Below are 19,002 nucleotides of genomic sequence, written 5' to 3' on the forward strand. Positions count from 1 at the left end.
TGAGAGATGTAACGAATGCCCTAGAGACCTCCCTCCAGTAGAATTTTGATGTGTAGGAACACAGGGACCTCATCTGTGTTCTGCTAAGAACACACAGTGCTAGATGTACTTGTGAGTGAATATATGGGTCACAGGCTGCCAGGTTCAACCTATGGCAACTGAACAGTGTCCATCACACTCCCAGGAAGCCCTCAAAACATCCCTTCTGCCCAAAGGAAGCTCTGTACACTCACCCAACATGTTTGATTCAGATATGGAGGACAATGCCTGGGACAGAGACAGCCATTTCCAAAGAAGCTTCAATGGTTGGGGTTGTCAATTCACTATGCAAGTGGAGCAGTGTGCATCTGTCCACCACCCTTCTTTGCTCCCTGACTGTGAATTCACTGTAATGAAGTTTTTCAAACTTCCTTACCATGGAAGACAAACCTAGAACTGAAGCTAAAACAAACCCTTTGTTCCCTGAGTTGTTTTTGCCAAGGGATTTTTATCACAACAGGAAAACAAACCAGGACAACTTCTCTCCTTGGCATACTCCTCTACAAGAATTATAGCCTAGTCAAGCCCCTGGATATAGAGAGGAGCCAACTGGGAAGGTGTGTCAGCCCCCTGCACTCCCTGGCTGGTATCTGACATGGGCCAGGAGCAGATCATTGGCCACATCTCCAGAGACAGAGTATAACCCTGGGGATTCATACCTAAGCAGCCAAGGCAAAAGGGAATTCCCTTTCCTTATCCCTCCTGCTCCAGAGGCTTGCAGAGTGAGGTCAACTCCTAGTTGTGTAACTGAAGGGCTCACTGCCACGAGAGCAGCTCAACTTGACTACAGCAGTGTGGGAAATCTTCTCTCCCTCAGCTGAGAGTTTGTAGGGAGCATGGAATCATATTCAGGGGCTCATGTGCTCATGAGCAGGTCTCCATCATCCTGAATCTCCCTCGTTAGCCTCTTAGTGGGTCCTCACACTGTTCTCCCAAGCCCTGGTTCCATTCTCTCCACTCCAAATGTTTGATAAAGTGTATCTTCCTTGGCTGTCTTTGCTGTGTCCCAGGCAAATGCTGGCTTTACCTGTGCAGGGTAGGCCCCATTTCCTTGGGAGGAGCTGTGTGTGTCAGGGGCTGAGTCCCGCCCCAGACCTAGCAGATGACATTTTCTGCTCCTAGACTATATACCTAGAAGGGTGCCCCCAAAAAACTTTAACTCATCTCAGTGACAGGATATGGAGCAACTCATCTGTGGCACACAGCTTAGGGAACCATGGCAGCCAGGGCATAGGTCACACACTGCCAGAAGCTTCTGTGGATAATGTTGGTTCTGATGTCTCCTAACTCACAATCACTGGGTGCGATGATGCACCCCTTTAATGCCTACACATGGCAGACAGAGGCAGATGAATCTCTGTTAGTCTGAGGCTAGCATAGGCTACATAGTGAGACACAGTCTCAAAACAAATAAATAAAAATGAACCCATAGTTACATGTCTTATTCATTGTTAGCCACGTGTTGCTTTTTTAAGTGTAGAGAACTGTCTTTTGGAGACTCCGTTTTTACTGCTGTTCAATGGAAGATTGCTAATAAAAAAACCAACTTGAGTTCACATAGCTTTCCTTTTCTTTTTACCATTTCTCCCTTTTTGTTCCCTATTTTGTTCTGTCTCAACTTTTTCCTTTATTTATTAGGTATCAAGTAATTCTGGTAACACTAAGTGTCTGCCCCTTCTTGGAACAAGGCAGAGAATGGATGGGTGGGTGGACAGTGGGATGAAGGGAGGGACTGAGTAATAGATGCTTAGATAGAGGATGGATGGATCAGGGGATTGGTGGATGGACTGATAGGTGGGTGGGTAGGTGGGTGGATGGATGATGGATGGATGGATGGATGGATGGATGGATGGACTGATGGGTACGTGAATAGATAGATCGATGGATGATAGATAAATGGATGAATGGATGATGGACAGATGGATGGATGGATTATGGATGGTTGGATGGCTGATGGATAGATAGATGGATGGCTGATGGATGGATGGATGGATGGATGGATAGATGGATGGATAGGTGGATAGATGAATGGTTAGTGGGTGTAATGGTTAATACTGTTTGCCACCTGGGTGAGATATAGGATCACCTTGGAAACAAACTTCTGGGAATATCTGTAAGGAGTTCCTAAACTGAGTTAACAGAGATAGGAAGATCATCTAAGAATTTCTTGGGATCCCTAGGATGAATTAAAAAGGAGAAAGCTAGCTCAGTACTCGCTTTCATTCCCTCTGATTTACTGCATATGGATGCATGTGAGCATCTGCCTAACCTGGATGATGGATGATCCATGGATGATGGATAGATGGATGGATGATGGATGGATGGATGGATGGATGCTTCCCTTTCTGCGGTGGACTATAGACCCAAACTGTGAGCCAAAACCAAATCCTTAAGTGGCTTTTGTCAGAACATGGAGGAAAGTAAAACAACAGACACAGTCACAGGAATAAATGCCATTTCCTATTTTATACTTTTTAGTGAGTGTGGTCAGTGCCAGCATGCCACAGTAACTCAAGTCTTTCTTAGGTACTTGGAACCTAGCAGGCTCATTGTAGCCAAGAATCCTGAGCAAGGAAGGTCTCTAGCCTGCCAGGCCACTAGCTCCTAAGGCCTGCTTTCTGAACCATGCTGAGCAATTTCTTTGGCAAAAGAATTTCTTCTAAGGAAGAAAAACCTGACTTTGCCAGTCTGGGCATTTGTTTGATTTGTGGCAGTGTAGGTTGTTCTCAGGCTGTAGATGTTTATTCCTTTTTCTTTTTTTTTTTTTTTTTTTTGGAACAGGTTTCTCTGTGTAGCCCTGGCTGTCCTGACTCACTCTGTAGACCAGGCTGGCCTCGAACTCAGAAATTCACCTGCCTCTGCCTCCCGAGTGCTAGGATTAGAGGCGTGCAACACCACGACCGGCTGTAGGTGTGTATTTCAAGGCAATGAATCTCATGTGATTCCTCTCTGACAGAGGAAAGGAGCTTTATCATAGCTGAAACCTGTGCACAGGACTCCTACCTGCTTAACTTCGCTGCAGGATGCAGGGACTTCAGAAAAACACAGGCTAGCTGGGGCAGCTCCAATGGGGTTGCCATCATCCCCTGTGCTGTCTGCTGGCTTGTCTCAGGGCATGCCCCAGTGTTCTACCTGGCTGTGCCTGGCCCCAGGGCACAGTGATGCACACTGTTTCAAACCCAGAGGGAAAGAACTCACTCATCATTAGCCTCCTGTTTCTGCCCTGGAAAGCAAGCTCCCTTCTGAGCCTTCTGTCTGGCTTGTGCTGAGCTGTGGGAGGGGAAACTGTCAGAAGACCTTTTTTTCAGAAGGCCTCAAACAACTGATTTACCTTTTTTCTGATGTTTTTTGTGACTAATAGATCAAAGGCAACATTTCTGCCACAGTCCTTCCTGGGCTGGGCAAAACCCTGTGAGGAGTGTGAGTTCCCTGTGGGGAAGCCAGGTGACAAAGGGCCACTTGCTGGGCCCTCTTGAAGCCCACAAATTGATCTCATTTGCCCTGACTCCTCAGTAATGCATAGGTTGCCTGGCTGGGTTCCTGCTTTCTCAGAACCTGAGCTCCCTGTATTTTTTTTTTTTTTTTTTTGAGACAGGGTTTCTCTGTGTAGCCCTGGCTGTCCTGGAGCTCACTTTGTAGACCAGGCTGGCCTTGAACTCAGAAATCTGCCTGCCTCTGCCTCCCGAGTGCTGTGATTAAAGGTGATTACCACCATGCCCGGCGAGCTCCCTGTATTTTAAGACAACAGAGACTGAGGCCCTTTGAGCACTTTCTCCATACAAGACTCCATCTTGGTTTCCAGATGTCAGAAGAGAAAACACTGGCCAACTTGGTTTCTCTGCAAGTTAATGAAGTCATTGATGTGCCCTACTGAGAGAGAGGCACATAGGGAACTATGGGAATGCTACAGTGGCTGGCATTTCACCCAACTCTGTCTTGCCATCAAAACCAGGGCTAGAACTAACAATGAAGAAAACCCAGAATGTCTTACCAGCATCTAAAACAATTGAGCATGTCCCAAGCCCTACAAAAATAATAGTCATTGTTTAGGAACATTTAGAAACCATGTGTATATCTTATGAAACTAGGCACCCCAAGTAGAAATCAGCATATGGGCCACAAAACTAAGTGAGAAGCAAGAATGGATTCCACAGCAGTGGCTCAACCCTCTTCAGCCCTGCAGATGAGTGTTAGAAGTGGCTTGGTCCGTATTGGCAGCTTAATATATACTACCAGAGAGAGCCAAGCCAACTTTTTCTCCTTATCTGCTCCCACATAGAAAAAAAAAAGCCAGTTTGGACATGCTCCTTAAAACCATTACCATCATTAACAGCCTGCTGGCTTAAGCTATTTTTGACCAGCTAAGGAAGTAAGGGGTCAATATCACAGACTCACGTGACAGACACCACAGCAGTTCAACACTTTCTATCGCACTGAAGAGTTCAATTTGGTTATTCAAAGATCCTTGAAGCTTGAAAGTCAGTCTCCAATGGAGGCTCAGGCACTCTCTACAGTAGACTCCCATGTCAGTATTACTACTGGGTATGAAGTATTGCTTCCATCTTCCAAATGAAGAAGGAAGAAGAAATGGTCAAACAATGGAAAAATGGAGTCAACACAAAGCCTGGGTAGATTGGGCCCTACACACACAGAGACAGAGACAGAGAGAGAGAGAGAGAGAGAGAGAGAGAGAGAGAGAAGAGCACAGGAACACACAAACACACTCACTAGCTACCCAGGGCAATTCTGCACAGTCATTTTTTAGTGAGAGTGTAGGATCCCAAATTTAGAGACCCCCACTCTAGTCCAGGAACAGGAAGCACCCACGAACACAAGAATCCTCTCTTGTTGCAAGACGCACGAGGTTTTATTGGCAGAGCTCTGGGCCGACACGTACCTCATGCAGGAGGCAGGGGAGTCGGCCCTGAGGCTCGTAAGCTAGGGGTTTTTAAAGAAGCAAAGGAATTTGACAAAGGCACGGGATTGATTCATTAACAGAAAGATTACATGTCAGCAAAAAGGGGCATCAGAGCTTTGTTCCGGTGGGCTTGGGGCTTATCTTTGTTCACATAACAACCAGTTGATGTATATGACTTTACTCGGCGCCAAGGGGTAACAGAAAGGAGATTCCGGCCAGATGGTGTGAACTTTAGATGAGATGACCCTGCCTTTCCTCGGATTGAGGGGAGATTCCGGCCAGATGGTGTTAGCTTAGATAATATAGCCCCATTTGTCCTTGAATACCTTTTCATCTTTACAGCCAAGATGTTCTTAGGAATGCCTTATCAACAGCCCTGCCTTGGCATGCCTGGGGGCTTGTTCTGCTTTGTTCTCAGTCCCAGATCGGGGCCATGGGCTCCTAAACAAGTTACAATATTTCATCTTCCTTCAAGAGGAGGCAGTGAGAGGACCCCCCTCCATCACCTGCACACCACCTTCATCTGGATCCTGTTCTCTCCTTTTTGTACAGTTACAACTAAGGGTGCTATGCTGACAGACACAGAGGGCTTGTTAGGGTCTTTCTGACGCTGAGGAAAATATTTAAGTGCTCACTTTAGTTGACCACAAAGTCTGTTGTTGATCCTCTAGTATTTTGCATACTGTATCAGCTTCTTATTCCTGCGATAAGAATGTCATGTCAGACTCAGTTGCTCCTCGGGCCCCAATATCTGCATCTCTCTCTCTCTCCTTTGTAGATACTGACAAGCATCCTACTGAGCCCCTAGCTAACAGAGTTCCCAGTGCCAGGATCTCTCACCTAAGGAGTCAGCTTATATCAAAGCTTACATTAGAAGCCAGACATTCTATTCCCACCAATGTCCCTGCCTCCTGCCTAGGAATTAGAAAGTCTGGCTGCAGGCTTATACTGTGAGACATCCCCTAGCTTCAGAAAACATAAGAAGATAACCCCCCTTCTGCCCTGAGGCCCTAATTTCCTCTCTTCAAAGTACCCACCACACAGTCTGTTTCCGGTGCTGTGTCCTGAAAGATCTCTGGAGCCACAGCCATGCCTCTGCCTCTGTCTGTCCACACCTTTAATAACTTCCATGAAAAATTCTTCACTCCCCAGTGATCCACTTCAGTGTCCTTCCCAACCACTACCACTCAAAACCTTGCATCTATTACTGTAAAATCTCAACAAATTTAGTGGTTTAAAACAACATAAATTTACCCTTTACAGTTCTGGAAGTCTGAAGTCTGAAATCAAGCCTTCCTTCTTTTTCTTTTTCTCCTTTTTTTTCTCTTTCTCTATTGTCCATACTAAATGTGATATGAGAGTTGTACTAATAAATAAAGTGGCCACACCAGCTTATATCCTCCCATGGACAACTTACATGAGTGTTTCCATCTCCCACATCCACCCACACCAGCATTGGTGCCTTAGCCATCTGATTGTAATAAGATAAAATCTCAAATTAGTATTAGTTTTCATGTCCCTGATGGCTATATATATATATATATATATATATATATATATATATATATATATATATATGTATATATATATAAAATCATTTCTCAGCCATTTCCATTTCTTCTGAGAAAACCCTCTTCAGATCCCTATCCCAATTATTCCCAATTAACCACTGGGTTCTTTTCTCTTTTCTCCATTTTTTTTTTAAGTTCTTTGTATATTCTAGAAGTTTTGATGAGTTTGTTATACTAATCATTTATATATTTCCTGGTAGAGTTTTTTTTTGTTTGTTTGTTTGTTTTTTGATACAGGATTTCTCTGTATAGCTCTGGCTGCCCTGGAATTCACTCTGTAGACCAGGCTAGCCCCAAACTCAGAAATCCACCTGCCTCGGCCTCCCGAGTGGGGGGATTAAAGGGGTACGCCAACACACTTGGCTCCTCACTTAGTAATATTTCTTCTTAGTGTTGCTGAGCTGTGCCCCTCTCTCCTAGGGACTTGCAGCTAGGTTTTTTAATTTGGATTTTCTTGGCTTTGTGTGTGGTTTTGCTTTTCTGGGTTTCTGCTGTTATTATTTTTTGTTGGGTTTTAATTTTCTGTTTTGCTTATTTTTCACTATTTTAATTTTTATCTTACCTTTCTTTCTTCCCTTTATTTCTCCCCGCCCCCTTAGGTAGCATTTATACTTTGTTACCTCAAGTGGGCTCTGGGAGTCAAGCGAAGTCAGAAAAGCTCAGATCCAAGCCCCCTTTCTCTGACATGGAGAAATTTCATTCTCAATATGAGATGCTAGAGACTATCGGCCAGGGAAGCTGCGCCCAGGTGAAGCTGGCCCGGCACCGCCTCACAGGCACCCACGTGGCTGTCAAAGTGATTGTAAAGAGGGAGTGTTGGTTCAACCCTGTCATGTCTGAGGCAGAGTTACTGATGATGACCGATCATCCGAATATCATCTCTCTCCTTCAAGTCATCGAGACCAAGAAGAAATTATACCTCATTATGGAGTTGTGCGAGGGTAAATCACTTTACCAACACATCCAAAATGCTGGCTACCTGCAGGAGGATGAAGCATGCCCATTATTCAAGCAGCTCTTAAGTGCTGTGAACTACTGCCACAACCAGGGTATAGTTCACAGGGACCTGACACCTGACAATATTATGGTAGAAAAAGATGGGAAAGTGAAGATCATTGATTTTGGACTCGGCACCCAAGAGAAGCCAGCGCAAAAACTCAACTTATTCTGTGAGAATTACCCATTTAGTACCCCTGAGGTGCTCCTTAGCAGACCCTATGATATGCGCAAGATCGATGTGTGGGGTCTTGGAGTTGTGCTGTATTTTATGGTAACTGGAAAGATTCTGTTTGATGCTGCCAGCATAGAAAAGCTGCGAAAGCAAATTGTTGCAGGAAAGTGTTCTGTTCCCTGTAGACTGTCAGTAGAGCTCCAAGACCTGATTAGACTTTTAATGACGGACAACCCCGAACTTAGGCCCACTGTTGCTGAAGTTATGGTGCATCCCTGGGTCACAGAAGGCTCAGGGGTGTTCCCAGATCCTTGTGAAGAACAGATATCCCTCAAGCCAGACCCTGCGATTGTAAAAGCAATGGGATATATCGGGTTCCGAGCTCAAGAAATTGAAGATTCGTTACGTCAGAGAAAATTCAACGAAACCATGGCATCTTATTGTCTACTGAAAAAACAGATTCTTAAGGAATGTGACAGGCCAATCCGGGCTCAGCCCATGAATCCATCGCTGACCCCATTCCCTTCCCTTGTTGATACTCCTACTTCCCATCTCGGACTTCGGAGGAGAGAGACTGAACCCACAGGTCTCAGCTTATCTGCCAATAGGCAAGTGTCTGTCTGTGGCAAGAGTACTAGTAAGAAAAGAGACAGAAGTTTCAGTTGGCCCGGTGTTCTAGGCAGGCCGATCCACACAACACCCACAATGGACCAAACACACACCCGTACTAGGAGTGTTCCCTGCATTTACTCAAATTTTTGCACAATCCATCCAAACAGCATCGATGAGAGTACAGAAGGCCACACCAGTGCCTAAGCAGAGGATAAGCCTGTCCGCAGCAGAGGCTGGCCCAGAGGCATCAAGGGCTGGACTAGGAAGATAGGAAATGCGATGAGGAAGCTCTGTTGCTGTATCCCATCAAAAGAGACATCTCACCTGGGGCAGAGCAAAGTCTCCCCAAAAAAATAAGACACAGGAAGGGTGTCAGGAGAACGAGCATGCGGCACGGCCCAGGTACATTTATGTATTTGAATGTATCTATGTTACTAATGTCTGTGTCAACTGGCAGATTATACTTATGAATGTGTATATGTATATGGTGCAATGCATGGGGAAGCTAGGTCTAGACACCTTGGGATAATGGTTAAATCGAACTTGCCAACAGAGCTAGCATACCAGAAGCTATCTCCTGGTGTATCCTGCACATTGAACAAGGAGGAGAACTGACCATGCTAGGGAGAGGAAGTGGGAGAAGGAAGAGGAAGAGATGCTGAGGGAGGAGAGGGTGTTATGTGGTGGGAGCTAGGAGATGGGGGAAATAGGTTCAGACAGGAGGAGGCAACTTGGGGGAGCAGTATGAAACAGGGTAACCCCAGCTGGAGAGATGCCCTGTGCAGCTGAGGTTCTCAGAGTCCCTCTCACGTGTGCTTTGGCATTTTAGAAGATCACCAGAGGATGCCGGATGCTATGATTCAACAGTTATAATATTGGAAAGGACCCATGTATAGACATGGACCTGCAAAAGGGAACCTTGTGGAAAGGCATCATGTTCTGGGTCCAGCCAGAGGGAAGAAAGCAAATGATGAAATCCCAGATGGTCTCCGGGATCACCATTCCGAGCAGGGGCTGAAAGCCTGTCCAAAGCTGGTAGAGACAAAAGCCCCTCTGCCTACCCAGGGTCATAATCAGACTCCTGCTCTAAGAATAAAATAGATGTTTGTGAAAGATGACCTCGGAGGTTTTCCTGCCTCTTGTTTACAATGGAAAAATGTTCCTGTGGTGTTCAAAATCCCCAGGTAGAATAACATCACACCCCAAACTACCTTTGAAGTGCCTTTGAAGGGACCAAGCATTCAGGTTCCTGAAGTGGGGGAATGTAGAAGCTGGGTGTGGACTTTGGGTACTTCTGGACCCAGCAGCATGATCAGAAGGACCAGAGAGAACATTAGATACCATCAGCTTGACCCACTTCCACAGAGGCAAGCCCAGTCAACCTGTGAATTCCTGCAGATGTGGCATGTGTTGCATCCCAGGGTCTCTGCCTATGTAAGATCAGAGAGCCTGGAGTTATTTAAATATCAATGTCCCTTGGCCTCAAGGGAGAAGGGAGTTTGGATTCCAGCCCTAGCCTAGTCTTGTAATAAACAGTCCCCCTCAAATGTGGAAAGCAAGGTCTACATGATGTTCAGAGCTTCCCTGGTCTGAAACTGTTCTGTGATTGATACTACAAACCAGGAAGCAGGGACTTGAAGTTGAGATCACTGACTCAGGCTAGGGAGGGCTCCAGGGCACCTGATCTAAACTGCAATGTCAGAAGCTGAGCAACAGTGACTAGTGGTGGCAGGTTTTCTTTTCTGCTCTCAGGCCTGGCAATTAAGTCCACATATGAGGATCTTTCCTCCCAGTCATACTGTCTGCAGATATGTGGTTCCTCAACAATTGACTCAAAACTCCAGAAGAGAGTCTTCAAAAGGAAAGAGCTACACTTTGTACTCTGAAAAGCAGAGGCCCTTTCAGGGTTTGAGCAAATCATCGCTCAATAGTTAGATTCCAAGTACACTGGGTGCTCAGGAATAACACAGCAGCATGGGTTCTGTGAGCTGACTGTGGTTCAGAGTCTGTTTCAAGTGTGTCAGCAGCACAGGTAATCTGTTCACGGTTTCCACAGAGCTTCTGGTCCTCGCATGTGACTGCTCCACCTTTGGACCTTAGAGTGTAAAGTGAGCCCTGCACACAGCATGGACTTGGTTTTCTATACATAATGGAAACCTCTGTGTGTGATGACTGGGCCAGGTGTGTGTGTGTGGTGTGTGTGTGTGTGTGTGTGTGTGTGTGTGTGTGTGTGTGTGTGTGTGGTGGTCGGGGGAGCGGGTTAGAGAGGTGGGTAGAGAAAGGGAGGGAGGGAGGGAGGGAGGGGAGAGATAAAATGGAAAAGTTTGTATGTACATGGTCATGGATATGTCCCATGATGTGTGTGGAGGGTAGAGGACATTTTTCTCAGATTTTACCTTCTACTTTGTTTGAAACTAGGTGTGTGGTTTGAGACTACATATGCCAAGGTATCTGGCCCACAAGCTCCCAGACATTTTCCTGTCTCTAATGCTTTCCGTGCTTCCTAGGAGCTCTGATATTGCAAGTGTGTGCTCAGTGTCCACATGCATTCAATCTCAGGCCCTCCCTCTTTGCAGGGCAGGTGTTCTAACCACTTGTCTATCCCCTAAGGCCCCTCCCATGTTTTTGATGAGAATCCAAAACCTTGGAAATTATGAGAAACGCCTCTTTCTGTCATCCTCACAGGTGGTAATAAGCTGCCCTATTATATTTCATGAGCAGAGTTGGGGTCCAGGAATCACCCCACAAACCACTCAGCCATCTCAGTCAAGCAGGGTTAGTTTATTGAACATATACCCTGGGACTGATTGATCAGGGATGCAGATCAGACTCAGAAGTTTAGACTGCAACCCTGTTTCCCAAGGGTTGCTTATAAAAGGCAAAAACCACAGGAGCTCACGGCAACCATAAAAGCTCACACACAGGTGCAGGAAGTCTTGCCAGGCAGTTGGGTGGCTGGTTCAAGTCCAACCTTATTTTTGCTAACTGTACAAAGCAATTCTAACTGACCTTAGTTATTATGATTGGCCCTAAAGGAGGGCAAGGGTCGGGGGAGTTTGCAAGAACACCAAAGCATAAAGCTTAATGGGATATGCAGTTAATGGTTAGCTGGGCATGAGAAAGGTCCTCTGTAATAATTTAAGATGGCTGGCTACAGGTATAAAATGAAATGGCTACAGTAATGTCAGAAAGGCAGCAGCCACCTAGGTCTTAATGAGTAGGAACTTTTTTTTTTTTTTATGTTAAGTGGTGGCATCATCCTGGACCCATCAGTTGGAATGCAAAGGTGACACACAGAGTGAAGACATGAGGACTTTAAAGCAGGAGGCACAGCAAACATTCAAACCAGAGACCTAAGGATATCAGCACGGCCTAGAGGTTTTGATTTCTAAAAGCCTAATGTCAGTCTCCATAGCCCACTTAAGCCAGAGCCTTGAGTCCCTCCCAGCCCTGCCAGGACAGGTCCTGATATGACCACATGAGGAGCGACTATGATGCGCCCCAGCCAGCAGGGTTAAGCTGTGGCCACACCTAGATTTCTTTGAGTGTGTTGAGAGGAGTTGGTGGAGTTGGTGGAGTTTGGTGGAGTTGGTGGAGTAGGTGCTGCCCTTTGTGATTTCCTTGTATCTAGTGAGCTGTGTGTGGATTTTGTGTTTGATTGGTTTGTGTGTGAGCTTGTGTGTGTGTGTGTGTAGATCAGTGTGTGCTTGGGAGGAGCTTGTGTGTGTGAGTTGTGTTTTAAGTTTATTTGCGTCTCGTGAGTACCTTTGGGTTTGTGTGTGTGTGTCTGTGTGTGTTTGTGTGTGTATAACTGTGGGTGACTGTTAAGAGCACCTGTGTGTTTGTACGTGAGTGTGTAAGACTGTGTGTGTGCACAAGAGCGTGTGTAGGTGCACATGTTGTAGGTGTGAGAACACCTGTTGTGTTTAGGCCATCAGTCAGCTTGGCCATTGTTTCTAAGGTAAGCCATCTACTTTATTTTTTAAGACTTTTTTATTCTTATTTATTCACTTTACATTACTATCATAGCCCCCCTCCATCCTGTTCTCCTATTTCCACCTCACATGCCCCTCCTCCTATAATTCCCTCCCCTTCTCAGAGAAAGGGAGGCTGACTCCTTATGTGCCAACATGCCCTGGGACATCTAATCCTAGCAGGACTAAGCCTATCCTCTCCCACTGAGGTCAGAAAAGACAGCCCAGCTAAGGGAAAGATATCCAAAGGCAGGTAACAGAGTCAGAGACAGACTCTGCCCCAGTTGCTAGGGGACCCAAATGAAGACTAAGCTGTACATCTACTACAAATACATAGGGGGCCTAGGACCAGCCCTGCATGTTTTTTGGTTGGTGGTTCAGTCTCTGTGAGCTTCCATATGCCCAAGTTAGTTGACACTGTAGGTCTTCTAGTGGTGTATTGACCCCTCTGGTTTGCTCAGTTCTATTCCCACTCTTCCACAAGACTCCCCAAGCTCCACCTAGTGTTTGACTCTGGATTTCTGCATCTGTGTCCATCAGCTGCTAGATGAAGCCTCTCAGAAGACAGTTAGGTCCTGTCTGCAAGTCAGAGCATCATTAACAGTGTTCTCTCCCATGGGGTGGGTCTCAAGTTGGGCACGTTATTGGTTGGCCGTTCCCTCAATCTGAACAACTTATAGGTGGGACAAATTTTGGGTTGAAGGTTTTGTGGGTTGGTTAGTGCCTCCCTCCCCCTACTGGAAATGCTGCCTGGCTACAGGAGATGGCCACTTCAGTCTCTCCAACCCCAGCTGCTAGAAGTCTCAGCTAGCATTACTCTCATAGGCTCCCTAGAGTCTCCCCCAACCCCATCCCTGCCAAGTCTCCAACTCATCCCACAGATGCATCCCCCACATCCACCCTTCTTCTGGCCCTCCCCGTGCTATCCCCACACCTATCACTACCCTTGTTCCCCTCCTCCACACCTCTCCCCCTCAGTTCCCTCCTTCCATCCAACTCTATTTCATTTCCCCTTTTGAATGGGATTCAAGCATGCTCTCTTGGGTCATCCTTGTTATTTAGCATCCTTGAGTCTGTTGATTATAGCATGGCTATTCTGTACTTTATAGTTAATACCCACTTATAAGTGAACACATACCATGGTTGTCTTACTGGGTCTGGGTTACCTCACTCAGGATGATATTTTCAAGTTCCATCCATTGGCCTGCAAATTTCATGATGCCTTTGTTTTTCATAGCTGAATAGTTCTCAAGTGTGTAAATGAACAACATTTTCTTTGTCCATTGTTCAGTTGAGGGACATCTGGGTTGTTTCAAGTTTCTGGCTGTCATGAATTAGGCTGCTATGAAAATGCTTGAGGAAGTTTCTTGTTTTGGGTATATGTCTGGGAGTGGTATAGCTGGGTCTTTCAGGAAGAACTATTCCTGATTTTCTAAGAAAGAGACAAATTGATTTCCAGAGTAGTTGTACAAGTTTGTGCTCCCACCAGCAATGGAGAAGAGTTACCCTTGCTTCACATCCTCACCAGCAGTGACATCACTTGGGTTTTAGATCTTAGCCATTCTGATGGGTGTAAGATGGAATTTCAGAATCATTTGTTTTGTATTTCTCTGATGACTAAGTATATTGAACATTTCTTTAAGTGCTTCTCAGCAATTCAAGATTCCTCAGTTGTGGATTCTCTTGTTTTGTTCTATGCCCAATTTGTTTGATTGGGTTGCTTGGGTTTTTGATGTTGTTTGTTTGTTTGTTTTGTGTTTTGGGGTTTTTTAATGTTAGCTTCCTTTTGATTTCTTTATATATTTTGGATATCAGCCCTCTATCAGCTGTAGGACAGTGAGGACTCGTTCCCAATCTATAGTCTGTTTTGTCCTAATGACAATGTCCTTTGTATACAGAAACTTGCAGTTTCATGTGGTCCCACTTATTGTTGATCCTAGTGCCTGATCCATTGGTGTTCTGTTCAGGAAGTTGTCTCCTGGGCTGATGAGTTCTAGGATATCCCCCACTTTCTGTCCTATTAGACCTTGTGTCTGGTTTTATGTTGAGGTCTTTGACCCACTTCAAAATCTGAAATTAAAATTACTCGGTTGACTGTTTTTACACAGGGTTTCAAAAGACTGAAAGTTGGTCCTTGTGTTTTGCTGAACTAGCTACCCAGTCTGTGGATATTAGAGGGTTTTGTTTTGTTTTTTGTTGATATTTTTTCCTGAGACAGGGTTTTTTTGTTTGTTTGTTTGTTTGTTTTTTTATGTGTAGCCCTGGATGTCCTCGGACTAGCTCTGTAGACCAGGCTGGCCTTAAATTTAGAGATCCACCTGCCTCTGCTTCCTCAGTGCTGGGACAAAAGGTGTGTGCCACCACCCTGGGGCTTATTTGAGTCTTAACCTTATATGCTTTGGATTTTATTTTCTGGTTTCTTTGCTTGGCTGGTTTTTGGCTTTCACTGTTAATTGAGGGTTTTGTTTGAAATTCTCTTTTGTTTTTATTATGTTTAACATTTGGTGAAATTTTGTGCCAGTTTTGGCTTTCTGACTTTCGTTCTTTTAGATTATCTTATTCATTGCAATTTTTGTTGTTTCCATTTTGGCTTTTTGGGGGCGTTAATATTTTATTTTGTTTTGTTTTTCTTTTTCTTTTTGTTTTTTGTTTGTTTGTTTGTTTGTTTTTTGTTTTTTGAGACAGGGTTTCTATGTGTAGCCCTGGCTCTTCTGGAACTGACTCTGTAGGACAGGCTGGTCTCAAACTCAGAAATCTGCCTGCCTCTGCCTCCCAAATGCTGGGATCAAAGTTTGGGCCACCACTGCCCAGCTTTTTTATGGTTTTTAAGAGTTATAATATTTTTTGAGAACTTCAGATATCCATTAAATATATCTGGATCCTAGTCAACCCCTGCCCTTCCCTCACTCATGCCAGATGCAGCCCCACAGTCACTCCCACAACCCACAAAATTCATGTCCTATTTTAATAACCTGCTGTCATCTGTTCATGAGTGTGGGGCATCCACTGGAGTGTGGTTGATCTACCAGGGCCACATCTTTAAGGAGGAATGACTCTCTTTTCTGGATGTCATCAACTGTCAATGTTTCCGGGATGGGTTAGTCAGGGTGCAATGCTTGATTTGGGGCAGATTTCAGGCTGGAGGCCACAGCTATTGTGAATTCATGGGTGCACTGGTCTTGTCATATCAAGAAGATAATATTTTGCTCTGGCCCTTCCCAATGGCTGATTCTTACAATCTCTCTATTCCCTTTTTCTGTGATAGTCCCTGAGCCCTGGAGGGAGAAAAGGAAGGAGGGAGGAAGGAAGGAGAAGAGGGTACAATGTAGACAGCCCAGTTTTTGAGCACTTTGTTAACACTTACTCTCTAGTCTTTGACCACTTGTGAGTTTCGGAATCATCGCACAAGGAAATTTCTCTGAGATATGAGAGTTACTAATAAATGTAATTTCTCTGAGATATGAGAGTTGTACTAATAAATACAGTGGCCACACCAGCTTATATCCTCCCATGGACAACTTACATGAGTGTTTCCATGCCCCACATCCACCTGCACCAGCATTGGTGCCTTAGCCATCTGATTGTAATAAGATAAAATCTTAAGCTAGTATTAGTTTTAATGTCCCGGACAGATATATATATATATATATAATCATTTTCAGCCGTTTCCACTTCTTCTGAGAAAACCCTCTTCAGATCCCTATCCCAATTATTCCCAATTAACCACTGGGTTCTTTTCTCCATTTTTTTTTTTAAGTTCTTTGTATATTCTAGAAGTTTTGATGAGTTTGTTATACTAATCATTTATATATTTCCTGGTAGGTTTTTTTTTGTTTGTTTGTTTGTTTTTTGATACAGGATTTCTCTGTATAGCTCTGGCTGCCCTGGAATTCACTCTGTAGACCAGGCTGGCCCCAAACTCAGAAATCCACCTGCCTCGGCCTCCCGAGTGGGGGGATTAAAGGTGTGCGCCAACACACTGGCTCCTCACTTAGTAATATTTCTTCTTAGTGTTGCTGAGCTGTGCCCCTCTCTCCTAGGGACTTGCAGCTAGGTTTTTTAATTTGGATTTTCTTGGCTTTGTGTGTGGTTTTGCTTTTCTGGGTTTCTGCTGTTATTATTTTTGCTGGGTTTTAGTTTTCTGTTTTGCTTATTTTTCACTATTTTAATTTTTATCTTACCTTTCTTTCTTCCCTTTATTTCTCCCCGCCCCCTTAGGTAGCATTTATACTTTGTTACCTCAAGTGGGCTCTGGGAGTCAAGAGAAATCAGAAAAGCTCAGATCCAAGCCCCCTTTCTCTGACATGGAGAAATTTCATGCTCAATATGAAATGCTAGAGACTATCGGCCAGGGAGGCTGCGCCCAGGTGAAGCTGGCCCAGCACCGCCTCACAGGCACCCACGTGGCTGTCAAAGTGATTGTAAAGAGGGAGTGTTGGTTCAACCCTGTCATGTCTGAGGCAGAGTTACTGATGATGACCGATCATCCGAATATCATCTCTCTCCTTCAAGTCATCGAGACCAAGAAGAAATTATACCTCATTATGGAGTTGTGCGAGGGTAAATCACTTTACCAACACATCCAAAATGCTGGCTACCTGCAGGAGGATGAAGCATGCCCATTATTCAAGCAGCTCTTAAGTGCTGTGAACTACTGCCACAACCAGGGTATAGTTCACAGGGACCTGACACCTGACAATATTATGGTAGAAAAAGATGGGAAAGTGAAGATCATTGATTTTGGACTCGGCACCCAAGAGAAGCCAGCGCAAAAACTCAACTTATTCTGTGAGAATTACCCATTTAGTACCCCTGAGGTGCTCCTTAGCAGACCCTATGATATGCGCAAGATCGATGTGTGGGGTCTTGGAGTTGTGCTGTATTTTATGGTAACTGGAAAGATTCTGTTTGATGCTGCCAGCATAGAAAAGCTGCGAAAGCAAATTGTTGCAGGAAAGTGTTCTGTTCCCTGTAGACTGTCAGTAGAGCTCCAAGACCTGATTAGACTTTTAATGACGGACAACCCCGAACTTAGGCCCACTGTTGCTGAAGTTATGGTGCATCCCTGGGTCACAGAAGGCTCAGGGGTGTTCCCAGATCCTTGTGAAGAACAGATATCCCTCAAGCCAGACCCTGCGATTGTAAAAGCAATGGGATATATCGGGTTCCGAGCTCAAGAAATTGAAGATTCGTTACGTCAGAGAAAATTCAACGAAACCATGGCATCTTATTGTCTACTGAAAAAACAGATTCTTAAGGAATGTGACAGGCCAATCCGGGCTCAGCCCATGAATCCATCGCTGACCCCATTCCCTTCCCTTGTTGATACTCCTACTTCCCATCTCGGACTTCGGAGGAGAGAGACTGAACCCACAGGTCTCAGCTTATCTGCCAATAGGCAAGTGTCTGTCTGTGGCAAGAGTACTAGTAAGAAAAGAGACAGAAGTTTCAGTTGGCCCGGTGTTCTAGGCAGGCCGATCCACACAACACCCACAATGGACCAAACACACACCCGTACTAGGAGTGTTCCCTGCATTTACTCAAATTTTTGCACAATCCATCCAAACAGCATCGATGAGAGTACAGAAGGCCACACCAGTGCCTAAGCAGAGGATAAGCCTGTCCGCAGCAGAGGCTGGCCCAGAGGCATCAAGGGCTGGACTAGGAAGATAGGAAATGCGATGAGGAAGCTCTGTTGCTGTATCCCATCAAAAGAGACATCTCACCTGGGGCAGAGCAAAGTCTCCCCAAAAAAATAAGACACAGGAAGGGTGTCAGGAGAAAGAGCATCTGGCACGGCCCAGGTACAATTCTGTATTTGAATGTATCTATGTTACTAATGTCTGTGTCAACTGGCAGATTATACTTATGTATATGTATATGTATATGTATATGGTGCAATGCATGGGGAAGCTAGGTCTAGACACCTTGGGATAATGGTTAAATTGAACCTGCCAACAGATCTAGCATCCCAGAAGTTATCTCCTGTGTGTATCCTGCACGTTGAACAAGGAGGAGGACCATGCTAGGGGGAGGAAGTAGGAGAAGAAAGAGGAGGAGATGCTGAGGGAGGAGAAGGTGGTATGTGGTGGGAGCTAGGAGATGAGGGGAAGAGGTTCAGACAGGAGGAGGCAACTTGGGGAAGCAGTGTGAAACAGGGTAACCCCAGCTGGAGAGATGCCCTGTGCAGCTGAGGTTCTCAGAGTCCCTCTCACGTGTGCTTTGGCATTTTAGAAGATCACCAGAGGATGCCGGATGCTATGATTCGACAGTTATAATATTGGAAAGGACCCATGTATAGACATTGTCCTGCAAAAGGGAACCTTGTGGAAAGGCATCATGTTCTGGGTTCAGCGTGCTTCACTCAGAGCCCCGGGTCCAGCCAGGGGGAAGAAAGCAAATGATGAAATCCCAGATGGCCTCAGGGATCACCATTCAGAGCAGGGGCTGAAAGCCTGTCTAAAGCTGGTAGAGACAGAAGGCCCTCTGCCTACCCAGTGTCATAATCAGACTCCTGCTCTGAGAATAAAATAGATGTTTGTAAAAGATGACCTCGGAGGTTTTCCTGCCTCTTCTTTACATAGGAAAAATGTTCCTGTGGTGTTCCAAAGCCCCAGGTAGATCAACTTCACACCCCAAACCACCAGATCATTAAAAGTGCCTTTGAAGGGACCAAGCTTTCAGGTACCCGAAGTGGGGAAGTCTAGAAGCTGGGTG

General features: G+C 45.3%; 1 long non-coding RNA gene and 2 pseudogenes across 3 annotated transcripts in view; 2 read left to right on the plus strand and 1 right to left on the minus strand.

Moving 5' to 3' along the window:
- The window catches only part of 2700054A10Rik (RIKEN cDNA 2700054A10 gene), a 67,074-nt gene that overhangs the window by 22,581 nt on the left and 25,491 nt on the right, over positions 1-19,002 (minus strand). The window lies entirely within an intron of this gene.
- On the plus strand, positions 7,123-9,273 carry Gm8603 (predicted gene 8603; annotated as a pseudogene).
- Smok4a (sperm motility kinase 4A) lies at positions 11,855-18,833 on the plus strand (annotated as a pseudogene). Its single transcript, NR_030763.1, has 3 exons — positions 11,855-12,272; positions 16,504-18,089; positions 18,520-18,833. The product of NR_030763.1 is annotated as a sperm motility kinase 4A (transcript).

The sequence above is a fragment of the Mus musculus genome, chromosome 17, assembly GCF_000001635.26.
Source record: "Mus musculus strain C57BL/6J chromosome 17, GRCm38.p6 C57BL/6J".
Lineage (NCBI taxonomy): Eukaryota > Metazoa > Chordata > Mammalia > Rodentia > Muridae > Mus > Mus musculus.